Here is a 20,695-nt window from a genome sequence, read left to right as displayed (position 1 = left end):
GTGACTGACTTTATATAATACTTAAAAGTTTGCAGAGCACTTTAGGTACAGAACCTCATTTGAGCCTTGCAACAATCCTGAGAGGCAAAGTACTTCAGGTTTTATTCATTTATTCCTTCAGGCTAACCTCTGACTCTCTGGACTATCTCAACCATTCCATAAGAACCTCTTCACCCTGGACTACTTCTCACATTGGAAGTATCCTCCACCTTTTCCGTCAGCCTTTTCCTGTGATTGGCTGATTCCTCACAGAACCTCCATTTTAAGGAGAATGCCCAGGCCAGCCATGTCTTCATTCCTTTCCAGGCTGCACTCCTGACTCTGGACTTTACTACATTCCACATAGATCCCCTGTCATCCCATTATTAACTTCCTCTTATGCATTGTCTTCTATGATTAGAAAGTAAGCTCCTTAAAGGCAGGGGCTGCCTTTCTTTTTGCTTGTATATGAATTAACAGCACTTAACATAATATAAGTGCTTAATAAATGTTTGTTGGTTTAACATTATCCCCATTTTACAGATGAAGAAAAACTTAGGCTTAGAAAGGTTGAGAGGACTGGCCCGTGGTCATACAACTAGTCAGTTTTAGAAGCAGAACTTGATCCCAGTTGTCTCACTTCAAGTACAACATTCTTTTCCTTAAACTACATTTGCGTTTATTGTAAATGTTTTACGGAGTTTCAGAATTCTCATCCCTGAAGCTATCTCACATTCCAAGTGACCAGACATTCCAGTTTGTTCAGTCTCAGAAGTTGAGGAACTGTACTGAATGGGCAAGATTCTTACAGAATGTGTTTGGCAGGCTTTGCTCCAGGTCTTCTTGGTACTACCTGGCATTGGTAAGATGAATAAATGAATGAATGAATGAATGAAAAAAAAAGCCATTTATTAGGTGCTTACTATGTGCTAGGCGCTGTGCTAAGTAGAATATAATAAAACATTGTTATTACAAAAAGTAAAATTGTGCCTGTCCTCCAAAAGCTTACCTTCTAATAGGGGAAGACAATACTTCTAGGGGAGAGATATCCAGAGCCACATAGGCCAGTGATGAAGTAAATGAGTGAACTATTTTATCTAAAGTAAAAAGGTGATATATAAACTCCAATTCCCCAGTTTGTCTATAAGTTTATCTATATCTATGAGTCAGAAGCCCTTTCTTAGAAAACAAGTAGATTTTGGAAAAGCTATTCTTTTATCTCATGGACTGCCAGCTGTCTTTTGTTGGGAACTTTTAAGGAGAATAATATTTTGTAGATTGGTATTCTCCAGTGTCCCCTGGCTGCCGCCACCACAGTTCCTGGATCAGGCTGGTCACTGTGTGGAAGGGACAGGGACATAACTCCTCTCATCTACTCCCATCCCACTTAACCTCCTAGCCCCATTCCCTGGTCTTTCTCCTTTCCTGAATTTGCTGATCCTTTTCTGAAACAGTAAATTTATTTCAATCAAATATGCAAATTTACTTTAATGCTAAGACATTTGAGATACTCCATGGCGCCATATTATTTCCAGGCTTTCTAGCCCTGTAGGGGGCTGTTTTGGTTTTAGCTACACCTTCCATTAGAGGTAATAAAAAAATTGTAGGTGAATACTAACAATTAGTTATGACGCTAACATATTAAAACCTTAATTGACCCTTTATCTTTCTGGGTACACCAAACATCAGGCTCATTTGGAAAGATACTTAACATAGGACTTTCAGAAATCTTTCTTTTATAATTTAACATGCATGTTCATTATAAGAAAAACAAATTAAACTCAAGCACTTAGGGCATACTTGGCTTCACTTGGCTTTATGGAACTTAATGCGCTCCCTATTAAACTGGGTGCAACTGCTTCGGAAAGATGGAAAATAAGGTTCATTTATTTGTTTGATTTTCCAGAGGAGACACACTTCCTTTTTTTCATGTCTAGTGCTAATGGCATTATATAATGAAAGTCAATGTCAGTTACCAAGAGGTCTATCTCAGTACCTGGTTAAAACACAACCTATATCATCAATGAACAGATATTGAAACTGTGTGTCCCTTCAGAGAATAAGTGTACTGATGCCAAGAGAAATTCCCAGGTATTTATTTGATCATTAATATATATCTATATATACATATATATATATATGTATATATATCTCTATATATAATATATATACACATACACACATGTGTGTGTATATATACATATATATGTATATATATACATATATATTATATATATGTATATATATACATATATTATATATATGTATATATATATATATATATATATATATATATATACACACACACACACATACATACATACACACACACACATATGAGACTCTAGTCACCTTGGGTAGAACTGGCTGTGGACAAAATATTAATATAAATTTATTTATTGTTAGCTTTCAACATTCACTCCCACAAGTTTTTGAATTCCAAATTTTCACCCCATCTCACCCCTCCCCCCATTACAAGATGGCATGCATTCTGAATATCCTTTCCCCTAGTCTGTCCTCTCTTCTCTCTCTCTCCCCTTCTCTTATCCCCTTCCCCTTCTTTTTTCCTGTAGGGCAGCATAAACTTCTGTACCCCATTTCCTGTATTTCTTATTTCCCAGTAGTATGTGAAAACATTTTTTCCCTTAAACATATGTTTTTAAAGCTTTAGGTTTCAAATTTCCTCTCTTCCTCCCTCCCCACCCACCCTCATTGAAAAGGCAAGCAACTCAACATAGGTTGTACATGTGCAGTTATGCAAAACACTTCCATAGTAGACAGGTTGTGAAAAACTAACTCTATTTCCCTTAATCCTATCCTGCCCTCCCATTTATTCTATTCTTTCTTTTGACCCTGTCCCTCCTCAGAAGTATTTGCTTCTGATTACCCCTTTCCCAATCTGCCCTCCTCTCTATCATCCCCCTGCTCTCTTGTCCCTTCTCCCCTATTTTCCTGTAGGGTAAGACAGATTTCCATACCCAATTGAATGTGTATGTTATTCCCTCCTTAAGCCAAATCCTATGAGAATAAGATTCCTCATTCCCTCTCACCTTCCCCTGTTTCCCCTCCACTGTAAGAGACTTTTGTTTTTTTTTGTGAGATAATTTACCCCATTCTACCTCTCCTTTCTTCTTCTCTGAGTATAATCCTCTCTCAATCCTTAATTTTATTCTCCAGATAGGACCCCTTAATCTTCAGCTCACCCTGTGCCCTCTATCTATCTATCTATACATACATATAATTTTTTTCCTCAACTACCCTAATACTGACAAAGGTCTCATGAGTTACAAATATCATCTTTCCATGCAGGAATGTAAACAGTTCAATTTTAATAAGCCTCTTATGATTTCTCTTTCCTGTTTACCTCTTCATGTTCCACTTGAGTCCTGTATTTGAAAGTCAAATTTTCTATTCAGCTCTGGTCTTTTCATCAAGAATGCTTGAAAGTCCTCTATTTCACTGAATGACCATTTTTCCCCTGAAGGATTATACTCAGTTTTGCTGGTAGGTGATTCTTGGTTGTAATCCTATCTCCTTTGCCCTCGGAATATTATATTCCATGCCCTGCGGTCCTTTAATGTAGAAGCTGCTAAATCTTGTGTTATCCTGATTGTGTTTCCACAGTACTTGAATTGTTTCCTTCTGGCAGCTTGTAATATTTTCTCCTTGACCTGGGAACTCTGGAATTTGGCTACAATATTCCTAGGAGTTTTCCTTTGGGGATCTCTTTCAGGAGGAGATCTGTGGATTCTTTCAATTTCTATTTTGCCCTCTGGTTCTAATATCAGGGCAGTTTTCCTTGATAATTTCTTGAAAGATGATGTCTAGGCTCTTTTTTTGATCATGGCTTTCAGATAGTCCAATAATTTTTAAATTCTCTCTCCTGGATCTATTTTCCAGGTCAGTTGTTTTTCCAAATGAGATATTTCACATTGTTTTCTAATTTTTCATTCTTTTGGATTTGTTTTACAGTGTTCTTGATTTCTCATAAAGTCACTAGCTTCCAATTGCTCTATTCTAATTTTTAAGGAAGTATTTTCTTCAGTAATCTTTTGGACTTCCTTTTCCATTTGGCCAATTTTTCTTTTTAGGGCATTCTTCTCCTCATTGGCTTTTTGGACCTCTTTTGCCATTTGGGTTAGGCTATTTTTAAGGTGTTATTTTCTTCAGTATTTTTTTGGGTCTCCTTTAGCAGGCTGTTGACTTGTTTTCGTGATTTTCTTGCATCATTCTCAGTTTTTCCTCTACTTCCCTTACTTGCTTCTCAAAATCCCTTTTGAGCTCTTCCAAGGCCTGGGACTGATTCATATTTTTCTTGGAGGCTTTGGATGTAGGAGCTTTGACTTTGTTGTCTTCTTCTGGTTGTATATTTTGATCTTCTTTTTCACCAAAGTAAGATAATATGTCTGACTCTTTTTGCGCTGCTTGCTCATGATCCCAGCCAATTACTTGAGTTTTAAACTCTCTGTTAAGGTAAGAGTCTGCTTCCAATGTGGAGAATGCATTGTCCCAAGCTTCAGGGATTTGTATAGCTGTTTTCAGAGATACTTGTAGGGACCTGTAAATTTTCAGTTCTTCCAAGGTGGTATGATAAGGGGCGAGGTGTTTACTCCTTTCCTGGCCTGTGACCACAAGTATTCCTTTCTGTCCTGTAACTGTGAGGAGGGGTTCCTCTCCTCAGCCACTCCAAGCTCTACCATGCCAGCTCTCCTCCTTTACCCCAGCACCGCTGCCCAGAGCCATGACCCAGATCCAAATAGGGGCAAAGCAAGAGATTCCTGCCTCAGCACCGGCAAAGAGATCCATGCAGTCCCTCTCTGATCAGCCACTGGATTCCCCTTCAGTCTGTGGGCTGGAAGCTCGGGAAGCAGCTGCCTCCCCCCCTGGGCCACGCTCTTGGGGAATGGAGCTGAAACCCCACCTTCCTGTCTCAGCACTGACAGAAACAGACTTTTCCCACTGACCTTCTAAGTTGTCTTTGGCATTGGTGGATTGAGGAGTCTGGAAACCTCCACAGCTGCCAGTGATTAAGTCCTCTGAGGCCTCTTCCAGTTTTTGCTGAGGCCTTCACGCTGCGCTGCTCTCCCAGCCCGGAGCGATACACCTTTCTGATCAATCATCCAGGTTGTCTTGGGCTGGAAATTTGTTTTACTCTGTCTTTTTGTGGGTTCTGCTGCTTCAGAATTTGTTTAGAGCCATTTTTTATGAGTATTTGGAGGGGTTTGGAGGAGAGCTCAAGCAAGTCACTGCTTTCACTCCGCCATCTTGGCTCCACTCCACTTGTGGACAAAATATTGCCTGAACTAGCTTGGTTTTATCCTTTTTCCATTCTGTGCTCTCTGCCTTACAGTAGTGGTTCTCTCTACCTAAAGTGTCTATTCTAGATATTCCCACAGATTAGTCTTCCAGTGTTCTGGGACTTCCTTCCAGACTTCCAGGATAAATCAAAGACTTAGAATCATATACTTTTCGTAATGAAAGGAACCTCCTGTATAATCAAGTTCAATCTGTGCTTTAAATCTCTCCATCATCTCTGAGAAGTAGGTCATTCAATCTCTTCTTAAAGATATCCCCAGTGTGGGAAACTGCTACTTACCTAGGTAATCCATTCCGCTTTAGGACAGCTTATATCTCTAGGAAGTCTTTTTTTTTAAACAATAATTTTATTAATAATTTAACAATAATTTTAACAACAAGTTAAGTAATTTAAAAACAGGACCACAGTAACAGTAATAAACATAGAAAATACATTTGGAAATAATTGCAATGTGGCTATGGAGAAAAGGGAGGGAGAAACTCTTAAGCTCTACTATTGTCAATTCCCAGACCCTAGTTCTACCTGGGGATCTAGGGTGAAACTGGTTAGAACCAGAGAACAAGTAAGTTTTCTTTAGCCAACTACTGTATATATGCACACGTGCATACACATATACATATATGCATATACATCTATCTTCCCTGGCCATGACCAGAGGAAAACATGAGAACTGAGAACTAAATACTGTCCACAGGCAAGGTGGGTCAGGAGGAGGTAAGCACCGAAGGCAATCCCTCAAAGTTTCTGGAAGAACAAAGTCCATAGATTTAGAAAGACACTCAACTTCACCAGCAGTGATATCTTGTTACCCTCCCTTCCCTTTACAATTCAGGTAATTACTAATCTTATTGCCCTTCCATACCCATTTTTGCCTACAGAAGTCAAGCCTTCTTTCTGTCCTGAACCTCTTAAATACTTGGAGCATCTTTCCTTCCCATTCCACCTAAATTGGTAAAACTCACTAAAGGTTATTTCATCCTCAGCAAGGTACTCTAAGTTCAATGGAATATATAATTTAAAAAGCATTGAGAGAGGTGGAAGGTATGTATGGATGTGTGTATGTGTGTGTGTGTGTGTGTGTGTGTGTCTGTCTGTCTGTCTGTCTGTCTGTCTATCTGTCTGTCTGTCTGTCTCTCTGTCTCAGATTCAAGGGAAGGTGGCTAAATCACATCGAGCTAAGGCAGTAGTTGCTTACACACATAGAGAACCAGAATTATTCCATCCAGAATGAATGAGTACTAACACATAAATCATAACAGCAATAGTATATTCATGAACCTGTTAAGACACATTTGCTGAGCAGCTAGGTGGTAAAGTGGATAGAGCACTGTCCCTAGAGTCAGGAGGACTTCAGTTCAAATCCAGCCTCAGACACTTGACCTTTACGGTATGGGCAAGTCACTTAACCCCATTGCCTAGCCCCCCCCAAAAAAAAAATCTAGGGGCAGCTAAGTGGTGCAGTGGGTAGAATACTGGCCTTAGAGTCAGGAGGACCTGAGTTCAAAACCGGCCTCAGACTTATAACACTCATTAGCTGTGTGACTCTGGACCAATCACTTAACTCTAATTGCCTCAAAAAAATAAAGGCACATGCCCCTGGAGGAGACAATGACATTAGACATATACTGTTACTATCCAATTTATATGTGAACTATGAGTGAGTCTTCTATATCTCACCCAAGTCTTCTCTAGTGGAGTGATGCAAACACATATTTAACAAGGAAGCCAGGACCATTTCTTCACTTGAAAAAAGGAAGTACAGGCAAAAAGAAAAAACCCCTTAGAACCCAAACCCTTAGCCCCATACTCTACCTCCATACCAATTTCTAGGCCCCTATGAATAATACCCCTTAAATCCTGCCCTCAAATGCCTGTTGTGATTTAAGGGTGGGGGAAATCAAATACACCCAAAACCTAAGAAAACCCCAAAGAACAAAAACAAGGAAAAATTTGCCTTTCTGTATTGAGAAACAATCCTTAACACTGTTTTCCCATCGAAAGGGAAGAAAAAAAAATAGAAGCTATAAAATGAAAGGAGTTCCATCTGGTGAGAGGGGGAGTTTTCAGTGAAATAACTAGAAAATCTATCTTAAGAAGTCTTTTCTTACATCAAGCCTAAATCTGGTTCTCAGCAATTTTCACCCAATGCACCCAATTTTCTTCTCTGAGGCCATGCAGAATAAATTTAGTTTTTCTTCCACATGACAAGCCTTCTAATGTTTGAAGACACCCTTCCTGGACCCCTAAATCTTCTCCAGGCCTAGTATGATTAATTTCTTTGACCAAATCCCATAGGACATGACGATCTCTAGTACCTGTTCCCTCTCTCTGCCCCCTCGCCCCTGTCTCTCTTTTCTAGGTATGCTTATGAATGTCTGTGTCTTTTCCAAAATATGATATTAAGCACTGAACACAAAACTCCAGATGTGATCTGATCAGGGCAGAGTACAGTGGGACTTTCTCCTCCTTCATTCTGAGAACTGTATTCCTCTTCAAGTCGCATAAGATCAAATTAACATTTTGACTGCCATGCCATACTGCTGACTTATTTTGAGTTTTCTACCCACTAAAATCCACATACCTATTTACAAGAACTGTTTTCTAGCCATTCTTCCCTCTACCTTGTACTTGGGAAATGAATATTTTTTAACCCACATGGAAATGTTCTATTTTTCTGATTGTATCCCCAGTTTGTATCCTCAGTGTTTTGCACTAAGTAAGAATCAGTAGTCAAAAGTCAAGAGTCAGTCAATAAACGTTTATTTAAGTGATTACTATGGGGCAGGAAGTATGCTAAGCAATAGGAATACAAAAAGAGACAAAAGATAATCCCTGACCTCAAGGAGTTCACAATCTAACAGGAGAGACTGCATGCAAACAAATATGTATAAAATATAATGGAAAAATAAGAAATAATTAAAAGAGGGAAGGAACTAGAATTGAGTGGTTGCTAAAGGCTTCCTGTGGAAGATGGTAGAAAGAAAGCCACTAGAAAGAAGCCGGTGGCTGTGTAATGCCGAACATTATTTTACCATTTAGGTAGTAGGGCCCTTTAAGTCATGGAAAGCAGAAATTACTGCTTAATCTTGCCCCAGACCTCTTTCCTCCTAAATCTAAACAATAGTGAAAGGTACTCTTGCATAGCTCAGCACAGCCTGTACCTCCAACCCAAATGGATAAGAAAGCTTGCAATATAATTGCTTTAGATAATTATGTTTATACCAGAGACCAGGACACCTGGTCTAGCTTGTGTGATCTCTGACCTGTAATGATGGGGTGCTCGGGTGTTTATGCTTGTATTTGTGCCCCAATTTCTCCCTAGTCTCAGAAACACTGTCTCTGACAACCACTCCCCAGCCCAAGGACACTGTGCTTAGCAGTTATTCATGTATGGGCCTCAGCATGACCCTTATCTCTGTCCCTGGTACAGCTACACAGAGCTGGGCTGCTCAGGCCCCAGTCCTCAGATCACGTCTCGGGAAGCCTCCCAATTCCTTAGTAAGTTCCTGTGTTGTGAGAAAGCTTTCCCTTGTTGCAGAGCATTCCCTCATCAAGATCTTGGCCAGCCCAAGGACTCTTCCTCCTGCCAGACTCCAAAGATCCATCCCCCTCCCTGTCCGGTATACTCCCTATACTTTCCCACCCCTAGCCCCCAAAGACACCTGAACCTTTGGATTACCTCATCAGTATTCCTGGCATTTCTTTCCCATGCTCTTTTCCTAGCTTGACCCCTGATCGGGGCTGCTTGATTTGGGTGTGCATACCCCTTGCAGCCACGCACTAATAAATCCACATTTTAAATAATGTCTGGGTCTCACTCGCTGATTTCTCGGTACAACATTTGGAGTAGAACAAGGAAAGCTTTCCAGGCATGGGGGTATCCAGAGAAAATGCCCAGAGAGGAGAGATGGAGTATCTTTTTTAACTGAACAGAAAAGAAACCGGTGTCATTATATTGAAGAGTACATGGCAAGGTGTAAAGTGTAAGAATATGGAAAAGGTAGGGGATGTGACTTCATTAGGAAGGACTTTGAATAGCAGATAGAAAATTTTGTATTTGATCCTGGAGGCAATAAAGAGCCACTAGAGTTTATTGAGTGGTTAAGAAGAGGGAAGGATGGAGAAATGGGGTGGGGGATGGGGAATGGACTGGTGACATGATCAGACCTGCGCTTTAGGAAAATAACTTTAGCAGCTGAATGAAGGATGTATTGGAGTGGGGAGAGATTTGAGGCAGGTAGACCCATCAACAGGCTATTGCGGTAATCCAAACATAAAATGAGTGACACTATACCCTGGTGGTCATAGCATCAGAGGAGAGTAGGGGACATAGTCAAAAGATGTTGCAGAAGCAAAATTGACAAGCACTGGCAACAGATAGGATATGGGGGTGGTGGTTGTGTGACACCTAGCTTGCCAGACTGCAGGATGGGAGAATAGTGGTGCCCTGAACAGAAATAGGGAACTTTGGATATGTGTGTGTGTGTGTGTGTGTGTGTGTGTGTGTGTGTGTGTGTGTGCGTATGTGTTCAAGTGAACAGATAATAAGTTTAATAAATGTTTTTGTTTATTCATATATGCATTCATTTATTCCCTGTATACCTATTGAGTTTCATCATCATTAGATTTTGATTATGGTTCTAGACTTCTGAAAACTTTTCTCTGGCTCTCTGGCTCTCTGGCTCCCTCTGTCTCTGTCTCTGTCTCTGTCTCTGTCTCTGTCTCTGTCTCTCTCTTGTATCTGGACTCTGTTACCTAAAATATTAGCTCTTCCTTCCAACTTTACATCATTGCAAACTTGATGAGCATGCTTTAATCCAAGTCATTGATAAAAATGTTAAACATCATAGAGCCAAGTAGAGATCTGCGGGGCCCTTCACTAGAGCTGTACTTCCAGGCTGACATCAACTCTTTAATTACTACTCTTCAGTTTGGGTCTTTCAACCAGTTTTGAAGTCACCTAACTGTATCATCCTTTAGTTAACATTTCTTCATCTAGGATGGGCAGCTAGGTGGTGCAGTGGATACAATGCTGGGCCTGGAGTCAGGAAGACATCGTCCTGAATTCAAATCTTGCCTCTGACACTTACTAGCTATGTGACCCTTGACAAGTCACCTAACTCTGTTTGCCTCAGTTTCTTCATCTGTAAAATAAACTGGAGAAAGAAATGACAAAGCACTCCAGTATCTTTGCCAAGAAAACCCCAAAAGGGGTCACAAAGAGTCAGAAATGACTGAAAAATGACTTCATCTTGCATGCAAGTATAGCATGGAAGACTAGTAAATGATTTCCCTTCATCTAGTTAGATCTAGGTACAGTGCCTGGCATATAGCAAGCAGATGCTTAATAAATATTTGTTAATGATGCAACTATGTCCAAGGCCTACAAAACTATGCATAGCCTTTGAACCAGCAATACAACTACTAAGTCTTTATCCCAAAGAGATGAAAGAAAAAGGAAAAGGACCTATATGTAAAAACGTATTTGTAACAGCTCTTTTTGTGGTAGCAGAAAATTGGAAATTGAGTAGATGCTCCTCAATTTGGGAACGTCTGAACAAGTCATGGCATATAATTGTGATGAAGTGCTATTGTTCTGTGGGAAGTGATTAGGGGGTGATTTCAGAAAAACATGGCAAAACTATATGCAAAATGAAGTGAGAAGAACTGGGAGATTGTTATGCACAATAACAGTAATGTAATGATGATCACCTGTGAAAGACTTGGCTACTCTGATCAATACAATGATTCAAGACAATTTCAAAAGATTCATGATAAAAAATTGCTATTCACCTCCATTGACAGAGCTGATGAGCTCTAAGTGCACATTGAAGTATAATTTTCTCACTTTATTTTTCTTACTTTATTTTGAAATATGGCTAATGTGGAAAAATGTTTCTCATGATTTCATATGTACAATTGATATTTTGTTTGCCTTCTCAGTGAATGGGGTTGGGGGTAGGAGGGAATTAAAAAAGAAAATAATGTAAAAAAAACAAAACAAATAATAAATTTTAAAAATATTTGCTAAATAGAATTTATGAATTTAATTGGAGAGCTACTATCACTGATACTTAAAAGCCTATGGAGAGTAGGATAGGAACCAAAGGACTAAAGAAGAAACAATATTATTTCATTCCCTCCCCACCCAATGGAAGAGAACATAATTTAAGAGTGATAGCTTGGTGAGCTTGAATTCAAGTTCTAGCAAAATTATAGAATATATTTTTTTAAACAGGAACAATTTAATTATTTGACTTTGACATCCAGAATCTATAAGAAACTTCTACAAACTTCTCACAGCAACCAATATCCAGAATTGTAAAAGTAAAGTATATTTTAACAAAAAAAAAAGGAGAAAAACTTCAATGTAAAATATTCAACATCATTATTGATCAGAATATCACCAAATACCCATTTTGGACCTCTTCCCAAAGTCCCTCCTTCTCCCTGATTTTTTTCTACCTTTGTCAAATCCTTAATATTTTTCTTAAATGGAAAAAGATGTTTTTGTTTCATAAAGTAAAAATGTCACTTATTGGAAGGGCAAGGGGAGCCCTAAACCAGACATTATGAATTAATAAAAAAACATTTATTGAATTCTTATTCCTACTAAGTTCCAAATACTGTGCTCAGTGCTGGGGATGGATGACAACTATGGAAAGACAGTCTACAGTCAAGTTCACACTTGGGGTGTGGGGGGGGGTGAGGGGGAAGACAATATGTTAGAAAGTTCAGTTGCTGGGTAAATGAAAAGACTTTTAAAAGTTTTAAGTCCTAAAAGTCATGAAAATGCACCAGCGAGGCAGACTACATGGCCCAGACAGACATCTTTAGATTGTCAGAAGCTGAGATGATATTGGGATACTGTAGGGCATATAAGCAGGGCAAATAGTAAAGCCAGGAAGTCATTAGAAAGCAAGGTCAGGGCAGACGCCAAGGTTTATTTCACAATCCATTTTACCTGAAGGAAAATTGGTGACTCCCATTACCCCAAGTCATGTGAACAGTCAGACAGTCTGGATTGGTTTCTAGGTGATTTGGGACAAGAGTTGAGCAAGTTAGAATTCAATTGGATCTGACAGAGATGAAAATATCTACCTTTCTTTTATTATTAGTATATATGAAAAATTTCTACAGTTGTTTATAGTATGTTTATAGCATAGTATATAGTATTTTTTTGTTTATATTACTGAAGAAAAATTAAAATAGCGCCTAGAAAAACCAAGAAAGGATATGAAGAAAATGACCAAAAAGTCAGCTCCAACACAAGGTTCGGAAAGGGTAAAGAGAAAATAATTTGGAGATTATATTGCAGAATTAAAGAGAGTGACACTTTAAACTAAATTTCACCATCTGCAAGTATTGATTCTTTTCACTTCTTTCTAATTGCTTCTCTGGCTAGTCTTTGAGTTTCAGCATTGCCTTCAACTTTTGAATGAGCAGGTACATATTTCCACTCAACATCACGTCCTGAGTCATATTATCCAGCTTAGTGAATTGTTCCCTGTGGATAACATCTCTATTTTTACTTGTTTTCCAGCCATTTTCTTTCCGTTTCTCAATCCAGTCATTCATACCTTTGGTGATAAGTTGGTTGTCTGTGCACACAATAATTCTGTCCTTATTTTGGGGCTTTGCTTGCTCAATCCCTTTGGTAGCTGCTTCTAATGATACTCTTTGGTTTGTCTGTCATCCAGAATGTATATCACTTCTACATTTAGACCATGGTCAGGTCCCCAGTAGACACCAATAACTCCTTGAGCCCCTTCTCTTCCATTATTTTTGCAGGTACCCTTGACATTCACAGTGTTAGGGTCTGATACCTGGTATGGTTGCCCATATCGACTTTCAGAGCCTCCAGTCTGCCAACCATAGTCATAGTTCCTTTGGCTGTGTTTCCAACCCATCTCCAGTCTCTCCGAGGGGTTGGTGAAAAAATAAAGTAAGCCTGACCTTCAGAGACTGTGAGAACATATTTTTAAAGGATGGTTTGCAAGCATTTTGAAATGCCACCTAGTTAAGTAACCCTGTCAAAAAAGGAAATGAAGTTAGCCTAGCATAGCCAGTTCTTGATGAATCCTTGCTAGAACTTCATAGTCACCATTTCCCTTTATAAATGCTTGCAAATCATCCTTTCAAAAATATTTTCTAGGCAAAGTAAAGACAGAGACTTGCCTAAGCTCTCCCAAATTCCCCTCCAAACAACTTTAAAATAATGCCTCAAAAGGATTTCTAGAGTACAGAACAAACAAAAGGATAGGGTGAAAAAATTTCCAGCTCATGATACCTTAGAAGATTGACAGAAAAGGCCTGTCTTACTGGGGTGAGAGTGGAGTGCAGTCCAATGCAAGCTGTACCCTGGTAAGCCAGCAGCAGGTTATCAGCAGTGGCAGTTTTTGGAGCTCTCAGCCCACAGATGATACAGTGAAGTCAGACAACTGGTCAGAAGGAGATTACAGTGGATGCTTTTCTGGCACTGTGTGCAGGATTATGTTGCATTGCCCATACACAGTTCTGGATCAAAGTCCCAGGGTGGAGAAGAGCACTAGCACTAGAGCATGAGGCCTCAGGGGAGCAAAAGCCCTAGCCAGAGTTTCAGGGTTAAAAGGAGTGCTTGTAGACTAGAGCACAAACCAGGAGATCAGTGACCACTCCTCTTCTTATATCATAACACTTTGGAAAAACTGATAATTTATAGACCACCAGAAATAGCTCTGAAACAGCATTATGAAAAACCTGAAACTTGGGACAATCCACCTTCACCAAGGGAGCAGAACCCAAATTTAACATAAAGTTCAAAGTCAAGAAATAAGCTAGAAAAATAAGCAAACAACAAAAAATAACCTGACCATATAAAGTTTTATGACAAGGAAGGTCAAAACACAAGCTTAGAGGAATATGACAGTCAGAATAGCTACATGTAAACCCATGAAGAAAAATGTGAGTTGGTCTCAGCCCCCAAAAGTAAGAACTCCTGGAAGACTTCAAAAGAGATTTTAAAAATCAAATAAGTGAAGTAGAAGAAAAATTGGGGAAAGAAGTGAAAGTAATGAAAGGAAATAATGAAAAAAGGGTCAACTGCTTGGAAAAGGAGGCACAAAAAAAAATACAGAAGAAAATAACATCTTAAAACACAGAATAGACCAAATGACAAAAGAGGCACAAAAATTCACTGAAGGCAAGAACTCATTAAAAAGCAGAAATGACCAAATGGAAAAAAGATCTAAAAAAATTCACTCAAGAAAACTCCTTAAAAAATCAAATTGGCCAAATGGAAAAGGCAGCATAAAAATTTGCTGAAGAAAAGAATTCCTTAAAAAGTAGAATTGGCCAAATGGAATAGGAGGTACAACAAGCTCACTGAAGAAAATAATTTCTTAAAAATTAGAACTGGTCAAGTGGGAAGCTAGTAATTCCATGAGACATTAAGAAACAATGAAAAAAAAATCAACAGACTAACAAAAAAAAAAAGAAAATGTGAAATAACAAATTAGAGAAACAATTGACCTGGAAAATAGATCAAGAAAAGATAATTTAAGAATTATTGGACTATCTGAAAACCATGGTAAAAAAAAAAAAAGAGCCTAGACATCATTTTAAAAGGTTAACCAAGGAAAAATGTCCTGATATCCTAGAACCAGTGGACAAAATAGGAATTGAATGAATCCATCAATTACCTCCTGAAAGAGATCCAAAAATGAAAACTCCCAGGAATTATATAAATTCCAGAACTCCTAGGTCAAGGAGAAAATATTGTAAACAGCCAGAAACAAACAATTTAGATATCGTGTAGCCGCAGACAGGATAACATCACATTGAGCAGCTTCTTCATTAAAGGATTGGAGGTCTTGGAATGTAGCATTCTAGAAAGAAAAGTAGCTAAGATTTCACCCAAGAATCACCCACCCAGCAAAATTGTGTATAATCTTTCATGGAAAAAATGGATATTTAAGGAAATAAAGGACTTTCAAACATTCCTGATGAAAAGACCAGAGCTGAATAGAAAATTTTATTTTCAACAAGACTCAAGAGAAGAATAAAAAGACAAACAGGAAAGAGATATCATAAGGCTTTCAGTAAGGTTAAACTGTTAACCTTCTTACATGGGAAGATGATATTTACATCTCTGAAGAATTTGTCATTATTAGGGCAGTTAGAAGGAGTATACATAGACAAAAGGTATGGGCGTGAGTTGGCTATGATGGGAAGATATTGGAAAAAAAATGAAGGGAGAGGAAGAGTGATGTATTGGTAGAAAAGGGGAAGAAGAGATAAAATAAGTTAAATTATTTTATATAAAAGAGGAGCTTTTATGGTGGAGGGGAAGATGCTGGGGTAGCAGTAAATTCATGAACCTCTTTCTAATTAAAATTGGCTCAAAGAGAGAATAACCTACACATGCAGTACAATTTAGAAATCTATCATACCCTACAGGGAAGTAGGAGGGGATAGAGATAAGAGAAGGGGAGGGGGGCTCTGATAGAAAGGAGGACAAATTCAATAAATATGATACATTCAATAAAGGGCTGAGGAAACAGATTAAAAACTAATTGAAACTAAATAATGTAATACTAAAAAATGAATGGGTTAAAGAACAAATCACAGAAACAATAATAATTTCATTGAAGAGAATGTTATCACTGAGACAACAAACAAAAATTAATGAGATGTAGCCAAAGCAGCACTTGGGGGAATATGTATCTCTCTCAATGCTTACATAAATGACAAAGAGAAAGAGTCAAATATTGAACATGCCATAAATGAGCTCCCTAAGGAAAAGAGATTGGCACAAAATGGATTCACAAGTCAATTCTGCTAACATTTAAAGAATAATTAATTCCAATACTTTATAAACTATTTGGAAAATGAGGCAAAGAAAAAGTCCTTTCAAATTCCTTTTATGGCACAAATATACTACTGATACCTAAAGCAGGAAGAACAAAAACAGAAAAAGAAAAACAAAAAAAGAAAATTGTAGACCAATTTCTCTAATGAATATTGATGAAAAAAATTTTAAATGAAATAATAGCAAGCAGATTATAGCAATATATTAGAAAGCTCATACACTATGACCATGTGAGATTTATAGCAGAAATGCTTGGTTCTTTTCTTTAAGAAGACTATTAGCATAATTGACTATATCAATAACAAAAAACAAAAAAAATCATATGATTATCTCAATAGATGCAGAAAAAGCTTTTGAGAAAATACAGCACTCATTTCTGTTTTTTTTTTTCAAACAATCAAGAGCGAATAAATGGAGCTTTCCTTAAAATGATAAATAGTAAATAGAACCATCATCTAGCATCATCTGCAATGGGGTTAAGCTAGAAACCTTCCTAATAAGATCAGGGTGAAGCAAGGATACCCATTATCACCACTATTATACAATATTGTACTAGAAATGCTAGCTATAACAGTAAGAGAAGAAAAAGAAATTGAATTAGAACAGGCAATGAAAAAACAAAAGTATCACTCTTTGCAGATGGTATAAAGGTACACCTAGAGAAGAATCAACTAAACAAGCTGGTTAAAATAATTACCAACTTTAGCAAAGTTGCAGAATATAAAACAAATCCAAAATAAATCACCAGAACTTCTATATATTACCAAGAAAGTCCAATAGCCAAAGATGGAAAGTGAAATTCCATTTAAAATAGCTGTACACAATATAAAACACTTGGGAGTCTACCTGTCATGACAAATGCGGAAACCATATGAACACAATTAAGAAACACTATTCGCATAAATAAAATCAGATCTAAACAACCAAAAAAAGATTAATTTCTCATGGGTAGGCTGAGCCAATATAATCAAAATGGCAATTTTAAATTAATTTACTTATTCAGTGCCATAGCAATCACAAAACCAAAAAAAAATTGTATAGAGCTAGAAAAAAAATTCGTCTGGAAGAAGAAAAAATCAAGAATATCAAGGGAATTGATGAAAAAAATGTGAAGAAAGGTGGCCTAGCAGTGCCAGATCTCAAACTGCATTACAAAATGGTAATCATCAAAACAATCTGGTACTGGCTAAGAAATAAAATGGTGGATTAGTGGATTAGATTAGGTACACAATACATAGGAGTGAATGACTGTAGTAATCTAGTGTTTGAGAAATGCAAAGACTCAAGCTTGTGGGACAAGAACTCCCTCTTTGACAAAAATTGCTAGGAAAACTGGAAAGCAGTTGGGCAGAAACTAGATATAGATCAACATCTCACATTGTATACCAAGATAAGGTTAGAATGGGTACATGATTTAGTCATAAAGGATGATGCCATAAGCAAATTAGGGGAGCATGGAATAGTATACCTGTTAGCTCTATGAGTAAAGGAAGAATTTCTGACCAAAGAAGAGATAAAGAACATCACAGAATGTAAAATGGATAACTTTGATCACATTAAATTCAAAAGATTTTGCAAAAATAAAAGCAATGTAGCCAAGATTAGAAAGAAAACAGGAAACTGAGAAAATTTTTTACAATAAGTTTCTCTGAAAAAGTCCTCTTTTCTTAAATGTATAGAGAACAGAGTCAAAATTACAAAAATACAAGTCATTTCTCAATTGATAAATGGTCAAAGAATATGAGCATAGTTTTCTGAAGAAGAGATCAAAGCTATCTCTAGTCATATGAAAAAATGCTCTAAATAACTATGAATTATAGAAATGCAAGTTAAAACAACCCTGAGGTACTACCTCACAGATTGGCTAAGATGACAGAAAAGGATGTTGGGGGGGTTGTAGAAAAATTGGGACACAGATTTATTTTGAGGGGATGTTGTGAATTAGTCTAACCATTCTTGAAAGCGATTTGGAACTGCACCCGAAGTGCTATGAAATTAAACATACCCACTGAAACAACAATATCATTACTAAGTCTGTATCTCTAAGAGCTTTAAAAATGTATTTTTTTGTTTATTTTTAGTTTTCAACATTTATTTTTATAAGATTTTGAATTCTAAATTTTCTCCCCCTCCCTGTCCTGCCCAAGATGGCATGCAATCTGATATAGGCTGTACATGTACAATCATATTAAACATATTCCCACATTAGTCATGTTGTAAAGAAGAATCAGGGGGCAGCTAGGGGGTGCAGTGGATAGAGCACCGGCCCTGGATTCAGGGGGACCTGAGTTCAAATCCGGCCTCAGACACATAACACTTACTAGCTGTGTGACCTTGGGCAAGTCACTTAACCCCCGTTGCCCAACCAAAAAAAAAAAGAAGAATCAGAACTAAAAGGAAACACTAAGAGAAAGGGAAAGAGGGAGAGAGAAGAGAGAGAGAGAGAGAGAGAGAGAGAGAGAGAGAAGAGAGAGAGAGAGAGAGAGAGAGAGAGAAAACAGTATACTTTGATCTGCATTCAGGCACCATAGTTCTTTCTCTGGATGTGGATAGCGTTTTCCATCATGAGTCCTAAGAAATTTCTTGAAGGGGCAGGTAGGTGGCACAGTGGATGGAGCACTGGCCCTGGAGTCAGGAGGACTTGAGCTCAAATCTAGCCTCAGACACCTTATACTTACTAGCTGCGTGACATGGGCAAGTCACTTAACCCTGATTGCCTCACCAAAAAGCAAAAAGAAAAAAAAAATTAAAAAGGAAAAGAACCTAGGTGTACAAAATTTACAGCAACTCTTCTTTTGGTGGCAAAAAAAAAAAGTACATTAAGGTAATGCCCATCAATTAGGGAATGGCTGAATAAGTTATGGTGTGTGATTGTGTTGGAATACTTTTGTGCCATAAGCAATGAGGAACAGAATGCTTTTGGAAAAACATGGGAAGACTTCCATGAACTGAGGCAAAGTGAAGTAAGCAGAACCAGGAGAACGTTTTATACAATAACAGCAATATTACACAATGATCATTTGTGAATGACATAGCTATTCTGATCAATACAATGATCAAGACAATTCCAAAGGACTTATAAAGAAAAATACCATCCACCTTCAGGGAATGAAATGAAATGAGTCTGAATACAGATTGATGTGTACTTTTAAAAAAATTTTTTTATTTTTCTTATTTCTTGGGGAAGGGGTTGGTCTGTGTTTTCTTTCACATGACTAATATGGATACATGTTTTGCATGATTGAGTGATGAAGAGAAAGAATTTAGAAATCAAAATTTTTTTTAATGAATTATAAATTATTTTACATGTAATTGAAAAATAAAATATAAAAAAAAGTGAAGGCCTAGAATAAAGAGTATCAGGAAAACAAGTCTGATGGCTGTATGTAAGGTGGTTTATATCAGAAGAAAACTGAAGTTGAGGAGTATTAATAAGATACCACAATAATCTAGACAAGAGATTAAAAAAACTGGATCTGGCATCATAGACATGACAACGGTTAGGAGAGATTTTTAAAAATCTCAGAGTTTGGGCAGCTAGGTGGTGCAGTGATAGAACTCTGGCCTTGGAGTCAGGAGCACCTGAGTTCAAATCCAGCCTCATGCATTTGACACTTACTAACTGTTTGAGCTGGGGCAAGTCACTTAACCACGATTGCCTCAACCCCCCCCCCAAAAAAAATCTCAGAGTTTGAAGGTACTTCAAAGGATACCCTGTCCAACTGATACATGAACAAGAAATCCCCAAAATTCTGAAGATTCCTGACTAAGAATCTTTCAATTTTGCTTTGAAGACCTTCTCTGGGGGGAACCTGTGAACTCTGGAGGCAATCCATTCTACTTCGGGACAGTTCTAATTTTTTTGTTTGTTTTGGTGAGGCAATCAGGGTTAAGTGACTTGCCCAGGGTCACACAGTAAGTGTCAAGTGTCTGAGGTCATATTTGAAATCAGGTCCTCCTGACTCCAAGGCCAGAGCTGTATCCACTGTGCCACCTAGCTGCCCCCAGGACAACTCTAATTTTTAGGGAGCTTTTCCTGATATCAGTCCTAAATTTTTCTCTTTGTGATCTCTATCTATTGCTCCTTGCCAAGCAAAGACATGTCTATTTACCCTCTCTTAGAAAGTTCTTCAAGCAGTGGAAGAAAACTATCATGTTGCTGTTTAGTCTAATATTCTTCAGGCAAAATCCTCTCTTCCTTCCACTAATGCTTATATATCATGATCTTGAGATCTTTCCTCAATTTGATTGTCCTCCTCTGGACACTTTGCGTTAAGCAATGTCTTTCAACTATCACATCTAAAAAGGAACAAAAATACTTCAGGTTAGTCTAACCAGGAGAGAGTACAAGACGGCTACAACTTCCTTTTTCTAGATACTATATCTTTCAATGCAGCCCAATATCACAATAATAATTTTTTTTTGGTTGTTACATTACACTATTGTCTCATATTGAGCTTGCAGTCCACTAAAACTCCCAGTTTTTATTGTGTGAATGTTTATCTAGCCATGCTAGATCAGTTTTTGAAGTCTATATAACCCTCTATGTT

The 20,695-nt window shown here is 37.8% G+C and overlaps 1 pseudogene; it reads right to left on the bottom strand.

Annotated features, from left to right (window-relative positions):
• Positions 1–12,671: 12,671 nt before the first annotated feature.
• Positions 12,672–13,206, bottom strand: LOC144456659 (ribonuclease H1 pseudogene; annotated as a pseudogene).
• Between the last annotated feature and the right edge of the window lie 7,489 nt (positions 13,207–20,695).

The sequence above is a fragment of the Phascolarctos cinereus genome, unplaced genomic scaffold (assembly GCF_003287225.1).
Source record: "Phascolarctos cinereus isolate Bilbo 61053 unplaced genomic scaffold, phaCin_HiC Scaffold_4;HRSCAF=312, whole genome shotgun sequence".
Classification (NCBI taxonomy): Eukaryota; Metazoa; Chordata; class Mammalia; order Diprotodontia; family Phascolarctidae; genus Phascolarctos; species Phascolarctos cinereus.
This window is presented reverse-complemented; position numbering and strand designations above follow the sequence as displayed.